General features: G+C 38.7%; 1 pseudogene; it reads left to right on the top strand.

The window, feature by feature from the left end:
* The window catches only part of LOC139044105 (sodium/hydrogen exchanger 9B2-like), a 51,425-nt pseudogene extending 30,852 nt beyond the window's left edge, over window positions 1–20,573 (top strand).
* Window positions 20,574–21,850: the final 1,277 nt, after the last annotated feature.

Here is a 21,850-nt window from a genome sequence, read left to right as displayed (position 1 = left end):
ACTAATAAGCCAACTCTAAAACACTTAGAACACTGAAATGTTTGTTAAATAAAACTCATTACCTGGAAAATTCATGATGGATGATCCAGACAGTCTGAACACTGAAGAAAAAGCATTTAATGTCATTCTCTCTGTGTGTCTTTAGAGGGTTATTTCGTATGTCTATTTTTATATTTCAGGCCCTGAGGAAGCTGAAGGGTGTCTGTGTAAGATTAGCCATGGGTCCCTGTCTTGTGGAGGCATGCTCATCTGCTCTTCTTGCCCACTTCCTAATGGGTTTGCCGTGGCAATGGGGATTTATACTGGGGTAATGATTTTTCTTTGTCGTATGAAAATACACACGGACATTTAGGACTTTCTCTGACGCTATACAAGTGAATGCATAATATTTTCGTAAGGACATCAGAAAATACAATACAGATATTCCAGCATAATATTATGACTATTAATATACCAGCATATAAACATTATAACTTCAAAATATAGTGTATGTCTTTGTAGGTGCTAACTTTGACAGTTTTATAATAATTTAAACTATTGAGGAAGTAATAGACTTTTATTATGCCTGATTCCATGCCAGTGAGAGATGCCAGATCTCTCCTCAAAGTCCATACAAAGGATAACGAATGCTCAACGGTGATCCACACCTAGCACAGGCCTCCTCCTCCTTTCACCAGGCTCTTATGATTATCTGTTCTGCTGTATTTTCCTCCTGCTGTTAGTTCTTTCTTCTTCTTCTTCTTCTTCTTCTTTTTTTTTTTGGTGAGGAAGATTGGCCCTGAGCTAACATCTGTTCCCAAGCTTCCTCTTTTCTTTTTTTTTCTCCCCAAAGGCCCAGTATATAGTTGTATATCCTAGTTGTAAATCCTTCTAGTTCTTCTATGTGGGATGCCACCACAGCATGGCTTGATGAGCAGTATATAGGTCCACACCAGGATCTGAACCAGCAAACTCTGGGCCGCCGAAGCAGAGCACATGAACTTAACCACTATGCCACTGGGACAGCCCCTGGTTCCTACTTCTAAGATTTAAGAGCCATAAGAAGTAAATAAATATGAAAGTACTTGGTAAGAATTTGGTGTTGGGGCCAGCCCCACGGCTCATGTTGAGGTGGCATTGGCGTCCCATATAGCACAGCCTGAGGCACTCACAACTACAGTCTACAACTATGTACTGGGGGGCTTTGGGGAGAAAAAAGAAAAGATTGGCAACAGATGTTAGCACAGGTGCCAATCTTTAAAAAAAATAATAATAATTTGGTGCTGATAAGTAGGCAAGAAGTAAGAACTACTTACTTCTCACGGTTAACACTCTCGAGCTATACTGCCTAGATTCAAATCTCGGCTCTGACTTTCCAGTATGTGATCTTCGGCAAATTACCTAATCTCTTTGTGCCTCCATTTCCTCATTTGCAAAACAAAGATAATGATTGTAGCTACCTCATAGGGTGGTTGTGAGGATTAAATTAGTTAATATATGTGAAGTGCTTAAAATGGTGTTAGGTACATAGTGAGCTTCATAAATGCTTTCTGCTATCCTACTGCTGCCGTTATCAGTGTCACTGTTACTGTCACTATGGCCTTCCTCTTCTAATCTGTTGTCTGATTTTTACATGCCAGGTCCTGATAGAAGGCCTCGCATCACTGGATTCCAATCCAAAAAGTCCATGGCCGTGTTTTTCAAACCTCATGCCGTGGATGTTTTGTTTAGATAGAAGGCAGATTCCTGGGGCCTCACCCCATTAGGTCTCCCAGACCAGCCGTAAATACAGATTTCAGACAGGCTGCGTAGTCCCAACGCAAGTTGTCCATGGCCACGCTCAGAAGAAGTGTTCTGTAGAACTTGTAGCTGTGCGTGTGTTTCTGTTTGGGACCTCACTGCCTTTGAAAGACTGTAATTGTCTAAAGTGTAACCTCTGAAAGAGTGGAGGTTATTATAATTTCACTAATAATAGTAATAATGAAGAAGATGCTATCATAAATATTTAAAGTGCTGCCTGCTTAGTTTTGTCTTAGGTGCTGTGTCTCCAGCTGTGGTGGTGCCTTCAATGCTCCTTTTGCAGGAAGGGGGCTATGGTGTTGAAAAAGGTGTCCCGACCTTACTCATGGCTGCTGGCAGCTTTGATGACATTCTGGCCACCACTGGCTTCAACACGTGCTTGGGCATGGCCTTTTCCACAGGTAAACTGATCAGTTCATGTGTGCTGTTCTCTTATGCTCTAGCGACATAGATATGATGTTGTGAGTGTGGCATATTTCCTTGATAATTGATTAAGGCAAATTAAAATAGAAAAAGCAACTCCAAGAGTTAGTTCTATACCTAAGGAGAAACCAGTGGCTTCTTGTCTTTACTCCCTTCACCCTCTAAATATAAAATGCTCAAGTACTGTGGTAGGTGCGTGAGGGGGCTTCAAAAGAGCAAAGTCGAAAGAAGGAGAACAGCTTCTGCATGCAGCCACCCGGGAGGGTCAGCCTTCGAGACTGCGCACAGAGGGTGAGCAGGTGTTTCAGTGAGCACAAAGGACAAAGTAGTCCAAGTGGGAGGGACAGTTTCTGTTCTCTCGTCTTTAACATTTTAGGGGAAATAATTATTTTAATGTGTATCTTATTAATACTTAATAACTGTCTGATACAGACATATTTTGTTTTAAGTAGTAATAAAACAGGAACTTAAGGCATTTTTTCCCTACTGTTATTCAACACCTTTATTATCCTTTGGGACAGCACACATTTAAGTTCACTTTTTAATCTGTTTCCAAGACTGGAAGATAAGATTTGCAATTTCATATTATTGACAAAATGTAATTGTGGGCTAAGTTTAGCTTCAGATTATTTAGTGGGAACACACCTTAGAAAGTCTTGTGTTCTCAGTCTCTCTGCCCCATGGTTATCCTCCCATTTTATGACTATATTTGACGTATGCCAATTACCTAGTACTTCACCTCTTCCCACACCCTGAAGTTGCCTTACGTCTAGTCCCCACCGTGTATCACTGGTGAATTAATCTTCTCAAAGCATTGTTTTGATAGTCTTACTTTCTTGTTCAAGCACCAGCAAGGATTCTCTATTACCAATTAGGTCGAATCTACACCCTTGTCTCTATTTTAACTCTACTGTACCTGTCCAATCGTACATTCTCCCTGCTTCCTGGTATACACCTTTAAAACAATAGTTCTCAGCCTCAGCTGCACACTATAATTACCTGGGAACTTTTTAAAAATACTCATATGTGGGCCCTACCTTAGGCCACTTAAATCATAATCTTTGGGAATGGAAACCACAGCTTTAGAGCAACAGAGTTTGCATTAAAATCACACAGGAGCAGGGTAGGGAGGGCCGTGGGGAGTGGCTGCTGGGGTTTTCATAATCTGAGGGGTGGGGGTGGGGGTGGGGCTAGCCTGAAGAACCTTCCTACTTGACAATACTCTGTACCCTCTGCCCTGCCCTACTAAATGCAGTCCTTAGACCATCTGGATAGGAGCTACCTGGAGCCTCTTTAAAATGTGGATCCCAGGCCCGGCCAGACTTACTGCATCAGAATTTTCAGAGGTGGGGCCCAAGAAGTCTTTTTTTCTTTTAAACAATCTTACTATACGGGAGACTGAAAGTGGTTAGTTACTTTCTACACATTTATAGTAAATTATTTACTGTAATATCTTGCAACGTATACTATTATCACAGATAAATGTTTTTGACAGTCACACTATTACCTAATAGAGAGCTGTCCTAGCTAAATAAAACTACTACAGAGGTAATCATTTTTTTAAATACAAGAGATAATTGAAACTGTAGGGGAGGAAAAACCGTTTCCCACACCAGGTTCGTTGACTGGGGCCCTGTAATCAGACTGACAAGAGACAGACTAACAAGAGAAAAACAGTTTATTAACGTGTGCATTGTGCTTACACAAGACCTCAAAGATGAGTAAGTCAAAGGAGCGGTCAGAATTTGGGCTTGTTCAGCATTTTAGCAAAGAACAATAATTATGTGGAGAAGCACAAGATAAAGGAGCTTTGAGCTTCTAGAGGCAGCAAATTGTGGGAAAAGAAACATATGGGGACCTAACGGTAGATAAGGGCTTGTTTTAGCAAAGTTTGTGATGTGAATTCCTCTGGTGCTGTCTTGGGGCTGATAAGGGCCCATAAGTGTCCCAAGTTGTCTCAGTGATTAACTTCTGTCCTTCCTGGTAAAAAGGAGAGGGGACACCTTTATGAATGTATGTCCTGCTTTTGGGCAAATAGTGAGAGGGCAGAGAGCTTTTCTTATATCTGCTTCTTCTCAATTGCCTTCAACTCAGAATAATCCTTATGCCCCAGTGGCATATTTGGGGTGACATATTGTGTACTCTAAACCACAATGACAAAAACCCACAATAACTAGTTAGTACATTTTTTCTTAGAATAGTGTGTGAAGAAGGGCTTTATGTGTTGAACAACTTTTTTTTTTTTTTGAGGAAGATTAGCCCTGAGCTAACATCTGCTGCCAATCCCCTTTTTTGCTGAGGAAGGCTGGCCCTGAGCTAACATCCTTGCCCATCTTCCTCTACTTTATATGTGGGACGCCTACCACAGCATGGCTTGCCAAGTGGTGCCATGTCTGCACCCGGGATCCAAACTGCCAAACCCTAGCCGCCAAAGCGTAATGTGTGAACTTAACCATTGCACCACTGGGCCGGCCCCTTTGAGCAACTTTAATATAATTTTCTGCACAATGTGTTCACAAAGTTTTTTTAATTAAAGTTTCCTAAGTTCTGTATGATATGGGGGAAAATATTGGTTCTACTTACCTCTCTATTATTTCAAAGAAGCTGAGTAAGAAATAAAGATTCTTCTAAGAGCAATTTCAAAAATAATTTGTTTTCAGTTTGCTTTTAGAATAAACATTCAAGAAGGAATGAGTCCTTTACACTCATCATAGTAAGAAAAGATTCTTGATTTTAATTCTCAAATTAAGTTCCTGTATTCTATACATATCAAACCTACTAAAATCAGTGTACATTTGTTATTTTAAAATCAGGCTCGTAGGGCCAGCCCTGTGGGGTAATGGTTTAAGTTCGTGTGCTCTGCCTTAGTGGCCCAGGATTCGTGGGTTCAGATCCCAGGCACGGACATAGCGCTGCTCTTCAAGCCATGCTGTGGCGGTGTCCCACATAAAATAGAGGAAGACTGGCACAGATGTTAGCTCGGCGACAATCTTCCTCAAGTAAAAAGAGGAAGATTGGCAACGGATGTTAGGTCAGGGTCAACCTTCCTCACACACAAAAAAATCAGGCTATTAAATGGCTGTTTGAAAACTAGATCAGTCTACTCACCCAGCCTATGCATATCATACCAATTAGCTCTGAATCATGAATTTTATCTTTCATATTTTCTTAGGCCCTTTAGGTAAAGTTTTTTGAAGTAAATGTACAAAAAAGTGCACAAATCATAGTTTATGCCTATTTTGAAGTTTATCTCTAATAATGCATACCTTTCTTATAAGATAGGCCCATTTTATTAGACACTTTAAGTCACATATATTTAAGACTGTGGAGAGCAGGAAATATCTGTAAACTTTTCCTTCTGTGTAATCAGATGCTTTGTGTGATGATTGAAGTAAAGTCTTTGTATTTATGGATTTAGAGTTCTGACTGAAGATTTTTTTTTATGTGTGTCTAAGGTTCCACGGTTTTTAATGTCCTCAGAGGCATTTTGGAGGTAGTAATTGGTGTGGCAGCTGGGGCTCTTCTTGGATTTTTTATTCAGTACTTCCCAAGCAGTGACCAGGTAAAGGAAACCATCTGTGGGAAAGTCGTGCTCTAAAATGTCACGGGAAAACATTCTGGAACACTCCCTCAGAGCCATGTGAAGGACGTGATTTAGCAAATGACCCCCATTTTAAAACTGCTTGCTGCTCTGTCAGTGCTGTCTGTGAGGCTTAGGAAGACAGCTAAACCTTGAAGATGTTAATGCAGTCCTGGGATTTTCTTCTCCTATTTATATTCTGTACACTTCAGCTTGCACTGTAAAACAAATAACATGAATTCCAAACTAATAGGATATGCAAGTCTTATTTTTATTTTCATTTTTTTGAGGAAAGATTAGCCCTGAGCTAACATCTGCTGCCAATCCTCCTCTTTTTGCTGAGGAACACTGGCCCTGAGCTAACATCCGTACCCATCTTCCTCTACTTTATATGTGGGACGCCTGCCACAGCATGGCTGGACAAGCAGTGCATAGGTTGCACCTGGGATCCGAACTGGCCAACCATGGGCCGCCGAAGTGGAACGTGCGAGCTTAACCACTGCTCCACCCAGCCAGCCCCGCAAGTCTTATTTTTTTAATTAATTTATTTTTTATTTTTATTATTATTCATAATACTCAACTAAATCAAGATATAAAATGGTTCTTTGGGCCCACGGTTTTAGTGTCAAAATACCTTAGATTCTAATACTATCAAATAGATAGACCTTAACATTTCATTAAAATATAGTCTCTTTCTCACCGAGTAGATTGAAGTTCTTTACTGTACATAGTGATTCTTAATGAGAAACAAAGGCTTGTTTGTTTTCCTTTACCCTCTTTAGTCTCTTCTGATAGGTAAACATATAAAAACCTTTTCTTTTCTAAAAGAATTGGTGTTATTTTGAGATTTCAGAGCATTTTGAATGGAATTCAAATCTTAACTGAAGTAAAACTTTAATTAAGAAAATTAATGTTTGCATTATCAGAATGTATGTTGATTTGAATTTTTATTGTGCTGCAAAAAAACTCCAAGTAAAATAGTCTGTAAAAGATTTTATGAATGCATAAAAGAAAATTCAAGGATTTTCTAATTATGCAACAAAGTACAAAGAAAAATGATGGCTTACATTTTGTTGCTTACTGTGTATAAAATGACAGGTGAGTTGAGTAAAGTCCCGCTGTGCTCATCAGGGCAGCGACTATCTACATGCAGCTCCAGCAGACACAGGACATTTCCAGAGACAGTACAGACATAGAAATTTCCAGCATCACTGATCGTTCTGTTGGGAAGCGCTGATCTAGTGCAATCCACACAATAACCCATGAAGAGAATACCTTTAATATGACCATTTCACTGCTGAGGCTCAGGGAGAGATGACTTAAACAAGGTCACGTAGCTAGAACGCCGTAGAGCTGGGTATGAACTCAGTTCATCCACTGCCAGGGCCTGTGCGCTTCCAGTCGAACCCTTCTAAGGACCTGCTGCCTTCTAAAGCAATCAAGAAGTTTAAAGGCTGAACAGGGACAAGTAACGAAAGAGAGGAGCACATTGCTTAGATTTTAAAAATCAACACCACAGACTCCTCTCAGTCTACAGCCACCTAGAGTTTCTTGGTATTCAAAGATTTAGAAAGAAGAACTGGAGAGCATCACATTAAAGAGTAAATAGAGAACCTAAAAATAATAGAGATATCATATCTTTAAGCTTCACAAAAACCCCATGATGTAACTGCTTTCAAGGAGGAGGAAACAAAGCTTGGAGAGGCTAAGTAATATGGCAACTGCATAGCCAATGGTGGGAAAGAGCTTGCATTTTAACCCTAATTTGTCCACTTCCAAAGCCCACACACTCTTTTCTGCTGCTCCGTTCAGCCCTGCGGACTTCTGCGTCAATGACTTCAGAGGAGGCTCACTGAGGTTCCTGAACGGGGAAGCTGCATTTGTACACATGCTAACTCTACTTTTGTTAAGGAAAAGAAAGTAAATGTTATGTCATGCATTTATGTGCACAGATACAGACATTTTTATTTTCTACTAAGTCCTGAATATGGAAAAATCAATAATTAAAAATCAGTTCTATGAAATAATTGAGCTAATCCACGTTTTTTCTCCTCAAGGACAAACTTGTATGGAAGCGGGCGTGCCTTGTTTTGGGGCTGTCTGTGCTGTCGGTGTTCAGCAGTGTGTATCTTGGTTTCCCTGGGTCAGGAGGACTGTGTACGTTGCTCATGGCTTTCCTTGCAGGCATGGGATGGAGCAGTGAAAAGGTGAATTTCATTTTAAGTTCTTCTTCTCATGACTACTTTCTGATTAGATTAGTTTTTTTCCAGATACTTTCATAATATCAAGTTAATGAAATTAATCATAAGAGCTATTTTCTGTACATATACAAATGTATGCCCAAATGCACACATACACTTCCTTTTTTCCTGTTACATACCAATCTATAACTTGATGTTTTTACTTAAAATGTATCATGGTCATATTTCCATGATGCCTCCCTTATTCTTTGTAAGGGTTGCAGAGTATTGCATTGTATAGCTGTACTGTACTTTATTTAACCAGTTTCCTGCCTAAATTTAATTTAACAGACATTTAAATTGTTTCTAATTTTCTGCCAAGACAAAAAGTGCATCAATAAAATATCCTTGCATATACCACTAAGACACTATCAAGTCTAAGAAGCACCATTATTTTACATGCCACCAAGAGAGAAAAAGAATGCTGCCAATTAAACTATGACATCACTTCCTAATTTCAGAAATGAAAAAGTGTGTTTCTTAAAATCAACAAAATATAGCATATCTTTGAGTGTATCTATAGGATTAATTTCTAGAAATAGGATTTCTCTATGAAAGAGTATGCACATTGATACTTTTGATAGTATCAATTTGCCCTTTTTTAACGTATGCTTTTTAAAAATTTTTTGGTGAGGAAGATTGGCCCTGAGCTAACAGCTATTGCCAATCTTCCTCTTTTTTTCCTCCCCAAAGCCCCAGTACGTAGTTGTATATCCTAGTTGTAGGTCATTCTAGTTCTTCTATGTGGGACGCCGCCACAACATGGCCTGACAAGCGGTGTGTAGTAGGTCTGTGCCCAGGATCCAAACTGGTGAACCCAGGCCGCCAAAGCAGAGTGCACGAACTTAACCACTCAGCCATGCAGCCAGCCCCTTGAGTTGCCCTCTTAAACAGCAGTACCAATTTATATTCCCACCAACAGTTTGTGAAAGGATCTGTTTTTCTGATCTGTGTACTTTCAATCTTTAGATATTTTGCTAATCTGACAGGTGAAAAATGTTTCTCATTATTGATCTGATTTGTATTTCTTTACAAGTGGAGCTAATCATCTTGTCATATATTTACTAGCCAGTTTATTCAAAAGCCTGTGCCCATTTTTTACGATTGTCTGTTTTTCTTACTGACTTTCAAGATCATTAAAATTATTCATTTCCTTTATGTGTATTATGGAAATTAGCTGGTTGCCATTTATTTAATTTCAAGGTACATTTTTATGGATTTGAACTTGAGAGGATCATATACTATTCTGCTTCATGAAGAAATTAGATGTGGGTGACCTAAACTAAATACACATATATCATTTGGGAAAACCAAAGACAACTGTTGAAAATAATTCAGCTTAAAATAATACTACATGAAAAATATATGTTGATTATCAGTCCTGAGGTTGGGTGTGCAGTGCCCTGCAGGTGAGCGGTCTCTGCAGAGGTCTGTAGAGGCAGGGCTTCACTGTGGGCACATGGCACTCCGTTGGAGGCTTTCACTCTCGGGAGGCAAGACATGTGCAGTTGGGCATCCCTTTGCTGTAGAGGAGGGTGGATTGGTGGGGCTGCCTGGAGCCTTGTGTAGATAAGGGACTGAGGCCCCAGGAAAGCAGGCCGCAGTGGATTGGGCTTTGCAGGCAAGGAGCAAGGCTCTGCAGAGCCCTGCTGCAGGCACTGCATGGGCCCAGGGCTGCTGCGTCCTCCTGGGGAGGCTTGGCTGTAAGGCTTATTTCAGGTCTACTTTTTTTTCCTTAGCAGCACCCGTATTATTAAATTCTCCTTTGTGATTTCACGTAACTTAACATCTGACAAGAGGAAAGCTAAAACATAAACTTCCCAGTATAAATTGGGTCCTCTTATCATCCCTCATCTCTTGTAAACATTTGCTCTTGTCAAAATTTGCTTTTCCGTGGCTTCACTTTCCTTGCAGGCCGAGGCAGGTGATCACACATTGCTGTTCAGTCTCAGGTCTGATCTCAGCTCCCTGGCTCCTCGCTGAGCGCTCACTGCTGAGTGCCTTCCATCCTGCCTGGGCTGCTGACCAGCGCACTGCTCTCGGAGCACTCTGGCCCCCTTGTCCGGGACAGAGCTCGCAGTCTTCACTCCGTGAAGGCATGCCACTGTGTGTGCACTGTGACCCTTGTCGAGCATCTGGGAGCTTGCCTGACATTAGCATTTTACAAACTGTCCCTTCACTTTTGAATGGTAACCTTTTTTAGCATTTAAAAAAATAAATTACCAAAGAGAATATTGTTTAGAATAAAGTTTATTTGATTTCTGAGTATGAAAGCGGTATATGCTTATTGTAGAACTTTGAAAAATTTTTTAAAAGTCAGATAAAAGGAAAGAAAAAATGATTTGTAATTTCTCCACCTAAAGCCAACAGCTCTGTAAACTATTTTGGTTTATTTCCTTTCATTTATTCAACAGGAAAATTCTCAAATATGCTTGTAGTAAGTTTCTTCAAATTGAATTTTATAGGTAAATGCTTTCTGTTGTCACTTGTTTAAAAGTCTTCAAAAATTACAACCAACTCATTATATTATACTGTCATGGGTGAAAAGAGGGAAGAGAATTAATCAATTTTTATTGCCACTCCGTATGGCCCTGTGCTAGCCAGTGAGGGGATATTCTCATTTATTCTCATCAAAAAAACCTTTGAAAAAATATTACCATTTACATTTTATAGAGACTGTAAGTCAGAAGGACTTAAATAACATGTCCAAGGTCACAAAATTAGAAAGTGGCACTGGGATTTAACTCAGGTTTATCGACTCCAAAGTGACCAGAATATACCATCATTGTGCAGGGCACGTTTTTATGTTTCGACATCTATTCGAATAACATATAGCAAGTGTATTAAAAACATTATACTTCCAAACTTTGCAATTTCAGATTGTTTGTAAATTAATAAATGATAGGATAAAAAATAAACAGTGAAAAGGAACCATATCATTTGGAATAGAACATAAAAGAGTAGTTTTAGCAACAGACGTCGAGGGGAAGACGGGTGCCCACCGCAAGTGGACGTGAGCCACTCGCGCAGAAGACAAGGGAGGGGGCCCGGCCAGTTCCGGTTACACGATTCTTCAGAAAACGAGGATGTGAGTCATGTAGAAAAGACCGTTATAAACCAAACAAATCATCTGTTTTTCTGCATTTGCCATAACTTTGCCTGAATTGCCAGCAGCCTGGCTGATTACATAGAAGATCAATGTAATCCCAAAACCCGGAGAGAGAACTGACAGCTTTTTTTTTCATATTTACCTCTGGTTAATCTCCTATGTATGTCTCTTTACACACACACACACACACACACACACACACGTGGATGCACCATAAGCTTTTTAAAACCAGTCTCTGCTATTTTAAATTATGCTGAAATCCAATATCGTTTCCTTAGGGCAGATTCTTAATGCTAAATTTTTTGGGTCAAATAACATGAACATTTTTAGGTTTTTGACACGTATTACCAAACTGGTTGCTTTCTAGAGTTGTATCCATTTACTTTTCCACCAGTAATATGTGAGGTACCTATATCATTACATCGTCATCAGCTTAGAATAATGTTTATCCAACTTTAGCACCACCTGGAAGTCTTGTTAAATTGGACTTGTGGACCCCACTCCCGAATTTCTGATTTAGTTAGACTACGGTGGGGCCTGAGAATGTGTACTTCTGATCAGTTACCAGGTGATGCTGATGCTGCTTCCCTGGGGACCACACTTTGTGAAACACTGCCTTAGAATATTATTGTTTTTAATTTTTATCCTTACTGATAGTCAAAAGTGGTATCTTTTTTTGTTTTATGCCTCCTTGCTTAACAATAAAATTGAATGCTTTTTCATATATTTAGCTATTTGTATTTTTTCTTTTTCTTTGATAGGTTTTTTGTCCATTATCTCCTAAAGTTGAATGTACTGATTATATATATGATATTAGCCCTTTGTGCCTTTTTTTATTGTTCATTTTTAACACACAAATATCTTATAGTTTCACGTGGTCCGATCTATCAATCTCTTATTATGACCTTTCCTCAGTTTATTTTTTCTTAAAGATTCCTTTCCTAGTGAAATCTTACCTATGTTATCTCATTTATTCTTTGCAATAACCTTGAGAGGTAGATACGAGACCCATTTTACAAATGAGGATACCAAGGCCTAGAGATAGTAGATAGAGTGCCTAAGGTCACCAAGCTAATAAGTGGCAGAGCCAGGATGAAAACACACTGTTTGAGTATATGAAAATGATTTCCTAAAGACAGGGTAAAAAAACCTTCATTGAATCACTTATATGGCAGACACTCTCCATATCTTTTCTAATTTAGTACTCAGGCAAGTCCCTACTTCTGGAGGCACCAAATCAATGAGTCCAGGTTTTGGACTGCTTTTCCTCCTTGTTCCATGGTGTAGCATAGGGTCTGAGCACTCAGACTTCCTGGATTAAGCTCAGCCCTACACCTGAGTAGCTGTATGCCCATGTACAAAGTATCTGACTTCTCAGTCTTCGATTTCCATATCTCTCAAGTGGGGAATGATAATAGCAACAACTTCGTAGAGTGGAGGATTAAGTGAAATAATCTATATAAGGCAAAGTGCTTAGTCAGAACACACTAATAATTTTTATGACTATCTCTGAGCAGCACAATGTAATAAAAAGAGCATAAAATTTAATCTATGGAAATTGGGATTCCAGTCCCAGAGATTCTACTGTCTAGATGTGTAATCCCAAGCAAGTCACTTACCTTCTCTAATACTCAGTTTCCTCAACTGTACACTGAGAAAAATAATAATAATCACTAAAGAATTATTGTGGCTATTATGTGGGAAAATGGAAATAAAACACTTGTAAACTCAGTGCTGTAGCTATATTGTTGTTGAATTATGCTTTGACAAGCTACAATATTTTATAAAATTTTGTTTGCGCCTGTAGTTTTCTGACATTATCTCATACTTTCCTGCTTGGTTTTCCTTGTAATCTTGCCATTATTGTATTCAAATGCACTCACTTTTTTAAGGCCTTTTTCATCTATATTTTTCATCTGTTTTCAAATGCAGTGCTTCTTCTGATGACTTTAACAGCTACAGGATGTTTTTCTTGATATATTTTCAATCTTCTGAATCTTGAAATCTTCTCTCTAAGAAGAGAAGTGTCAGCTTAAGTAGATATTTAACTCATGATGAAACTTCTGTTTCTCTTAACTTTCTCTTTTTGTCCATAATGGAAAGTGATTTCCATTGTTGAAGATTCTTACTAATGGTGCATACAGATAGGTAAAGTGGCCTTAACTTTCAGTGGACACCACAGTCTTCATTCCTCTGAACTCATGTCTTCTTTTGTACTTAGCCTATTTGATGACTCCTTTTTCTTTCTTTTTTTTTTCCTGAGGAAGATTCACCCTGAGCTAATATCCATTGCCAATCTTCTTCTTTTTATTTTTGCTTGGGGAAGATTGTCACTGAGCTAACATCTGCACCAGTCTTCCTCTACTTTGTATGTGGGTCACCACCACAGCATGGCTGATGAATGGTGTAGGTCCACGCCTGGGATCTGAACCTGCAAACCTGGGCCACCAAAGTGGAGTGTGCCAAACTTAACTACCACACCACGGGGCCAGCCCCTCTATTTTCTTTATAAACAGATTCATTTTAGTTTTGAAGTTACAAAAAAACCCACAAGAAGGTACATTGTGGCTCCTCTCTCATCTTTAAGTTTTACAATATATAGGGCCATGTCTGATATTAAATTAGTCTACAGTATTACAATCAAAAACCAAATCGTGGGGCCAGCCCTGGTGGTCTAGTGATTAAGTTCAGCATGCTCCGCTTTGGTGGTCTGGGTTCAGTTCCCAGGCGCAGATGTACACCACTTGTCTATCAGTGGCCATGCTGTGACAGCAGCTCACATACAAAATAGAGGAAGACTGGCAACTGATGTTGGCTCAGGGCGAATCTTCCTCAGCGAGAAAAAAAAAAAAAACCAAATTGTGGCCTTTGTCCAAGTTTAGAAATAAAAACAATTTGATAGAGAAAACTCAATATGCCTCTGCTTTCATTGGAGTTCTCAGTACATGAAATACTTTCGAGGACTTCTGTTAAGCCATTAGTCATGGCAACAGAAGGCTAAGTAACCTAAAATTAATGGAGTTGATTTTTGTTCTTTACAACTATGGATATCAGCTAAAGTCTGAACTTTAGCTATGATATACTCTAAAAACTAAATTAAAAAGTAAAATTTAAAGATATGTAGAAGGGTGGCATCTGGACCTTAGTTTGGCAGACGATTCACTGTCATTAAGTGATAAAGGATCTTGGACGTTATCTAATGTAAACCTCTCATTTTACAAATGAGGAAAATTAGGTGCTGAGAGGCGAGTGGCTTGCAGTTGGTGTGTGGCAGAATTTGAACCTCAGTCATGATCTGATTCCTTACGATGTGAAAACATAACTTTATAATGATATAGGAATAGAACTATATAAATAAATCAACCAACCCCTCATATACGGTGTCTTTAAACATTTATAAACTAAGAGGAAATAGAATCTTCACCTTAATAAACATACCAGAAATAACAAAAATTAAGAAAATAGGGAAACGAGGTAATCCTCCTTTGTCAAACTGCTGAGTACGTAAATGAAAGTATAGATCCTTAGATGTGTAAAAATGGTAAAAAAATGTTAAAATGTCGTTCAAAAACATAGATTCTTATTAGTTGATTGAAAAAATCTGTTAAATGTAAATTCTTAGACACTGTTAAGGGTACTGCTAAATTGCCCTACAAAAAAAGCATTATCAATTTGCTCTCCTACCAATTGCTGAGTTTCCTTACAGTCTTATAAATACTAGACATTATTAAAACTTTTTAGTGTTTTTTTCCAATATGATGGCTCCCCCCCCCCAAAAAAATATATGGTATATCATTTTAATTTGTGTTTCTCTGATTACTGAGTTTTAGTATCTCATGTTTTTTGGCCCTTGTGTTTCTTCTGGTACAAATTACTTGTGCGTATGCCTTGCCCATTTTTCGATTAGGTTCTATGTCTGTTTCTTATTGATTGGATATTGCTCCTTATTCTGTTACACATAGTACAGATATTTTCCCCTGGTTTGTCACCTATCCTTTTTTATGGTTTCTTTTGCCACAAAATATTTTCGTTTTATTCTAGTCAATTATGTCAATCTTTTCCAAGGGTTTTTGTATTGTGTGTTATAAAGTTAGTACTTATATCAATTAGGGTCTTAGAAGGAATGAGAAACCATATAGTAACTGGAATAGGGAAAGCTTATTATTAACCATACTAGGGATTGTCTTGTAAGATGTAAAGAGGCCCCTAAAGAATATAGGAATAGCAGCTATAAACCCCTAGGGCTGAGATGCAGCATCCGCTTCCACCTCCCCACCCCACCCCACCTACTTCGGCACCCAGGGCTGAGAATCCAAGCCTTGTTAGAGCCTTGGTTCACTGGATGGCAGAGAAGTCACCATGGTACCCTGCCTGCAGAAGTTGCTGGAAATCTACCCTCTAAAGGTGTATGGGGTGGTATGTTGCCCAGGGCAGTTGGCTATGAAATCACCCGAGGAGGAGGCTGGGGGCAGCTGCTGACCGCTGAGTGCTGCTGGCCGCCATACACCCTAGGAGCCTGGCTCTGGAGAAGCCACCCGGGCTGCAGGACCCGGTGCGGAAGCATCCTGCTAGGAGGAGCCACCGAACCAGACGAGCGCCTTCCTCTTGGAGTAGCTCTTGGGCGCCCTCTAGTGGCAAAATTTAATATGGTCCAGCTAGCAAAGGGGAAAGACTTAAAAGGGTCCAGCTCCATCTTCTTTTTTTTTTTTTTTTTGAGATTTTATTTTTCCCAAGCCCCCCGGTACATAGTTGTGTGTTTTTAGTTGTGGGTCCTTCCAGTTGTGGCATGCGGGATGCCACCCCAGCATGGCTTGTTGAGCAGCGCCACGTCCACATCCAGAAATCGAACTGGCGAAACCCGCGGCCGCCAAAGCAGAGCGCGCGAACTTAACTACTCGGCCACTGGGCCAGCCCCTGGCTCCATCTTCTGCAGAGCAACAATTGAAAGGAGGATTTGGAGCCGAGGGGCAGTAAGTTAATAACTGGCACAGCACTTCACTATACCGGAATTTTATTTTTGTGCATGATTTGAGATAGTCATAAACAGTATTCTTTTATAATAAAATAAAATTGGAAACAACTTAAAGGTCTATTAATAAAGAAATGGTTGAATAAACTATGGTACTTCCATATCATACATTATTATGCAGCAATAAGGTGCATTTCTAGATATATGTATAAATATTACAAGATCTTTTAATCATATTGTTGAGTGAAAATTAACTATAAAGTAATACTAAGTATTATGGACACACACATCATGTATTCAGAAGTCGAAGTCCTCCTGAGATGACTTGATGAGATTCTTTATAGTTAACATCCTTTTGCAAACCAACACCAACGCACCTTATGTAATACCTTAACTGTTAGAAGTATCTTTATGCAATTTTTTGCTGTATTCTAGCTACCTTCTTATTTATAGATGCCACATAGATAAAGCCTATCTCAGGTCAAATTGACTCAGATTTCAAATTAGTAAAATTCTTAGATCTTCTAACTTCACATAATAAAAATCCCTGTATGTGTATGTGTGTTTCTTTTAGGCAGAGGTTGAAAAGATTACTGCAGTGGCCTGGGATATCTTCCAGCCCCTTCTCTTTGGACTGATTGGAGCAGAGGTATCTATTGCATCTCTCAGACCAGAAACTGTGGGTGAGAATTTCAAAGTAGTGTTTTTGCTAAAATCAACTTTTTATATTCAGTTGTAGTATCTGTAGTAGGTTTATATTTGGTGGTTCCCATTGTCACAATTATATAAAAAGTTAATACTGATCTTTTAAGCAGTTGGTTAGAAAAGAATGTTTGTCAATCTAAGACAGTAAATTTTATGCCTTAAATATTGTTGCTTGTAAAGAAAAGTGTCGCTCTTAACTACTATCAAGAAAATGCAGGCCTTAAAATTTTTTTCCAACGATAAGAATGTTCATCTAGGCTTGTCCTGATCAAGGGCCAGAATTTTAAAGATAATTAGGCAGTTCTATAATATGTATCCATGGGATAGAAATGTTTGTTCATTCATTCTTTTATTCATTCATACATTCAAAAGCCATCATATTAAAACTGTTGACTTTTAGTACCATACTCAAAAATTAATTTGTACACGTATACAGATGGTCCCCGACTGACGATGGTTTGACTTAGGATTTTTTGACTTTACCATGGTATGAAAGTGATATGCAGTCATTAGAAACCATACTTCGAATTTTGAATTTTGATCTTTTCCCCGGCTAGCGATATGCCATATGATCCTTTCTCGAGATGCTGGGCAGCCGCCAGTGAGCTGCAGCTCTAGTCACCACAGGATCATGAGGGCAAACGACCCATACACTTCTACCCTTTCTGTTTCTCAGTTTCAGTAAGTATTCAAGAAATTACATAAGATAGTGAACATTTTATTATCAAATAGGCTTTGTATTGGATGATTGCCTAACTGTAGGCTAATGTAAGTGTTCCTAGTACATTTAAGGTAGGCTAGGCTAAGGTATGATATTTGGTAGGTTAGGTGTATTAAATGCATTTTTTTCTTTTTCTTTCTTTCTTTCTTTCTTTTGGTGAGGAAGATTGGCCCTGAGCTAACATCTGTTGCCAATCTTCCTCTTTTTGCTTGAGGAAGATTGTCGCTGAGCTAACACCTGTGCCAGTCTTCTTCTAATTTGTATGTGGGATACCGCCACGGCATGACTTGAGAGCGGTGCTAGGTCCACACCTGGGATCCAAGCCTGGGAACCCTGGGCTGCTGAAGCGGCAGGTGCGAACTTAACCACTATGCCACCAGGCCAGCCCAAAGTGTATTTTTGACTTACAATATTTTGACTTAAAGTTGACTTTCAACTTATGATTGGTTTATCAGGATGTAACCCCATCGTACATCAAGAAAGACCTGTACTCATTATTTCCTTCTTTTCTTGCATCACAGTATTATTCCGTCCATACTAGGGATCCCATCCCTGCCACCTCCTTCTAGATCTCACACAGAGTCTCCCCTTTTTCTGACACATCTTCAGATATCCTTGTCACAGCTTTCTCTTCTGCAGAATTGAAACAGATTTTAATCTCTCCTATCTTAAAATAGTATCTTTCTATTCTGACGCATGTGACAACATAGATGAACCTGAGGACATTACACTGGGTAAGATAAGCCAGTTACAGAAAGACAAATCCCGCATGATCCCACTCCTGTGAGGCATCCAGAGGAGTCAAATTCATAAGGACAGAAAGGAGAGCGGTGGCTGCCAGGGTTTAGGCGGGGAAATGGGGACTTGCTGTTTAATGGGTGTAGAGTTTCAGCTTTGCAAGATGAAAATGTTCTGGAGATTGGTTGCACAAAAATGTGAGTGTTTAACTTAATGCTGCTGAACTGTACACTTAAAAATTGTTAAGATGGTAAATTTTACGTGTATTTTACCACAGTCAAAATTTGAATAAATATATATACATATATATATATATATCCCTTCTTCATTTCACTTCCCCCCTCACCTACCACTCTCTCTCTTCCTCTTTTCAAACTTTTCTAAAGAGGTAACTGTGTCCCCCTTTTCCATTTCAACTCTCATGCCCTCCCTCAGAACATTTCAGCCCAGCTTCTGCCCCATTCCACAACCAGCCCCGCCCTCACCACGGTCGTATTGCTGGATACACGAAATACGTGTTAGTCTTGACTTGACTTGATCTCTCAGCAGCATTGGACGCTATTGACCTCTTTACAACACTTTTTACGTTGAATTTTTACATTTTCCAGTGCCCTCTGAGTCTTCCTTTACACTATATATGGCTTAAGTGCTGCTCTTCCTCCAAGTTCTTTCAAAAGATTTCTACACTTCACGCTGGGTATCATTTCTCTGAGCTCAGCTACACTCAGTGGCTTCGATTATAAACTATGTAATTGCAAAATCTTTATCTCGAATTCAACATAGCCAGTTGCTGCTTGGACATCACCACTTGTAAATCCCACAAAACTTGAGGCTCAGTGTGTCCAAGGCTTCCTCATCATCCTCCCCAGACTGCTCCCTCCTGGGAATGGGATCGTCCCTTTTGTATCTTGTACTTAAGGCAACAAATACTTTTGAAAATCTACCACGCTGGGAAAAATGCCCTCCAATAAAGAGCCACAGAACCTTTTCATAAAGAAACCATGTTGCAGATTCACAATAGAGCATCAAGCAATGTCTGTCTGGTGTTTTACCAGCCTCTTGAACTTGAGAAAGTTATTTATCCTTTCTGATCTTCATTTTTTTTCAACTGTAAAGTGAGAATAATTACTCCACAGGTTGTAAAGATTAAGTAAAGAGATGCATTTAAAGCTTAATACAGAACCTAGCACAGAGCAAGCACTCAACAAATGTTACTTTTTCAAAAACCACCCTATTACCTAGTACTCACCTTAGCTTTGCCTTTCTCAGGTCCGGTAGCTTGCCTTGCCCTAGTCACAATCTCTTATTTTGCAAATCAGAATGAACTTACCTTTATCAGCAAAGGATTCTGAAGGACTGAACGAAGTAGCTGTACACATCAGCCAGGGTGATGGGCAGTCAGTGCACACACCAGTATGGGGAAACAGGTGTAGAAGCCAGTGTCTATTCTGACTGGTCAGTGCCCAGCCAGCTCTCTTCTGACTGCCTGATTGCCTCCATACTTGCTGATAAATATTTTGAATATCACCTCTGGTCTTATCCTCTGTAAAGAATTCTCAACCACTTTGATGAAAATATTAAGTTTTTTCTCTTCTGCGCCCTCTTACCGGTATATTTACACTGCACTCACCTTTTGGTTCTTTATGTTTCTGTCTTCCTCTGACTTTGGAGTTCATGGAGGCAAAGTCTGTACGTTATGCGTGTTTGGGTATCAGAACCTAGTCCAAATTCTGTTATGCGTAGTTATAGTTTAATAAATTCTTGTTAAATAAACACATGGGAAAAAGTGTGGTTCTTGCTATAAAGCATAAGATAAATAACATTCAAATCTCCTTTGTGGAAATTCAAATATATTTAGTTAATTTCTGGCTTTAATTTAGGGCAAATACCTTCTTTTAAACAAATGGTCTGATTGATCCTTAATATTGATGTTTTGACAAATTATGCCTAATCATTTTTGTCTTTTTAATTTTTTAATGTTTTTAGATTATTTCTGTTGATAGAATTTTGAATCAATAATCAGGAGATTCCATTTCTTCCCCAGTATTTCGTTATGTCTAAAAATTGAGTATTTCTTACAGGCCTTTGTGTTGCCACCCTGGGTATTGCAGTACTGATACGAATTTTGACTACATTTCTGATGGTGTGTTTTGCTGGTTTTAACATAAAGGAAAAGATATTTATTTCATTTGCATGGCTTCCAAAGGCCACAGTCCAGGTAATGATGGATCTTAACTCCTATTTCAATATGATCCCTTAAAATTTTGAATAAGAGGGCTTGTCCAAATTTGGTGAACAAAAGTAACTAAAGTTTGATTTATGAAAAGAATTTTTACTAATCTACTCTAAAAGTTTTATTTTTGGTATGCTGATTCCTTTAATATGATGGCTCATTTAAATTTCTTTAGATCTCCAGGGTACAACTGAAAATCCAATAAATCCCTATGTTACTAGAAAGCAGTAGTAGAGGGAGGGAAGAGTTTGAATTTTCATCAGTCAGAGCTCTCTGAATCACCTAGAGATTTTTCGTTTTGATGTCTTCTAAGAAGAGAGTGAAACAGAAATAGCGCGGCCCATGTTAGTGTTTGGAAATACTTCACTGTCAATATGATTGATGATCAGTTATGCTCAACCTCGGTCTTTATATATAATGGAGAAAGATTTATTGAGAAACAACTCAGAAAATGCTTTATTGATTTCCTAGATTATTAGTTAATATTAAATTTTTCAAACTAGCTGTACTTCCTGTCAGTTGTCTCAATCACATGACCCAAAATTTGTGCACTCTAACAAGGCACTAACAGGTGCTTGAAATTATTGACCATGCATTTGGTAGAATACCTATAATTGCTAATTAAATTAGAACTGTATAGATTATCATTTGTTGCAAATAGCCCTGATTGTATTGTATATTTTCAGACTAATTATAGCAAACAAGATTTAACTGTTGCATCCTTGATTATTTTGCAATTATTTAAATATGTAAATTTCTATTTCATGAGATGAAAATCAGATATTTTTAATTTAGGAAACTTTGAGGGTTGTGTATGCTCTGTAACTATATGCCAGATTTGGTGTGGCTATAGGTTTGGGCATTATCCCAGAGAAGTTTTTTTTTCATCAGACTTTGAAAGATGTCTGGGACATAATGGCTAAGAATACTGTGAGGTTTATATGGTACAATAAGTGGAATAGTTTCTCCCTCAGTGTCTCCAGCTTCTACACTACTTCTGGTAACTTTATTAGGTAACTATCAAAATAATTACTCTAGTAGCTTTGGTTTGAAAGATTTGTTTCTAAAGGTTAAAATTTGAAAGACAGCACTTTCCTGCTGTCAAAGCAAATTTATAATAAGGAGAAATTATCTTGGATGTGGTGAATAATGTATGTACTGTGAAGCAAGTATTGTATGGAATTTTCTTTTTTCTTCTTTTGCCACTGCCTAAGAAACAAGACTTTCTTGTATGTTTTTTTCCATATTAGTGTTCTTCAAACTTTTTGGTCCATGACCTGCTGTAAGAAATATATTTTAAATCACAATATATTTTAAATCAGCATACCTACAAACCTCAAAACATACACACAC

This window comes from Equus asinus, unplaced genomic scaffold (genome assembly GCF_041296235.1).
Source record: "Equus asinus isolate D_3611 breed Donkey unplaced genomic scaffold, EquAss-T2T_v2 contig_590, whole genome shotgun sequence".
NCBI classification, from domain to species: Eukaryota; Metazoa; Chordata; class Mammalia; order Perissodactyla; family Equidae; genus Equus; species Equus asinus.
This window is presented reverse-complemented; position numbering and strand designations above follow the sequence as displayed.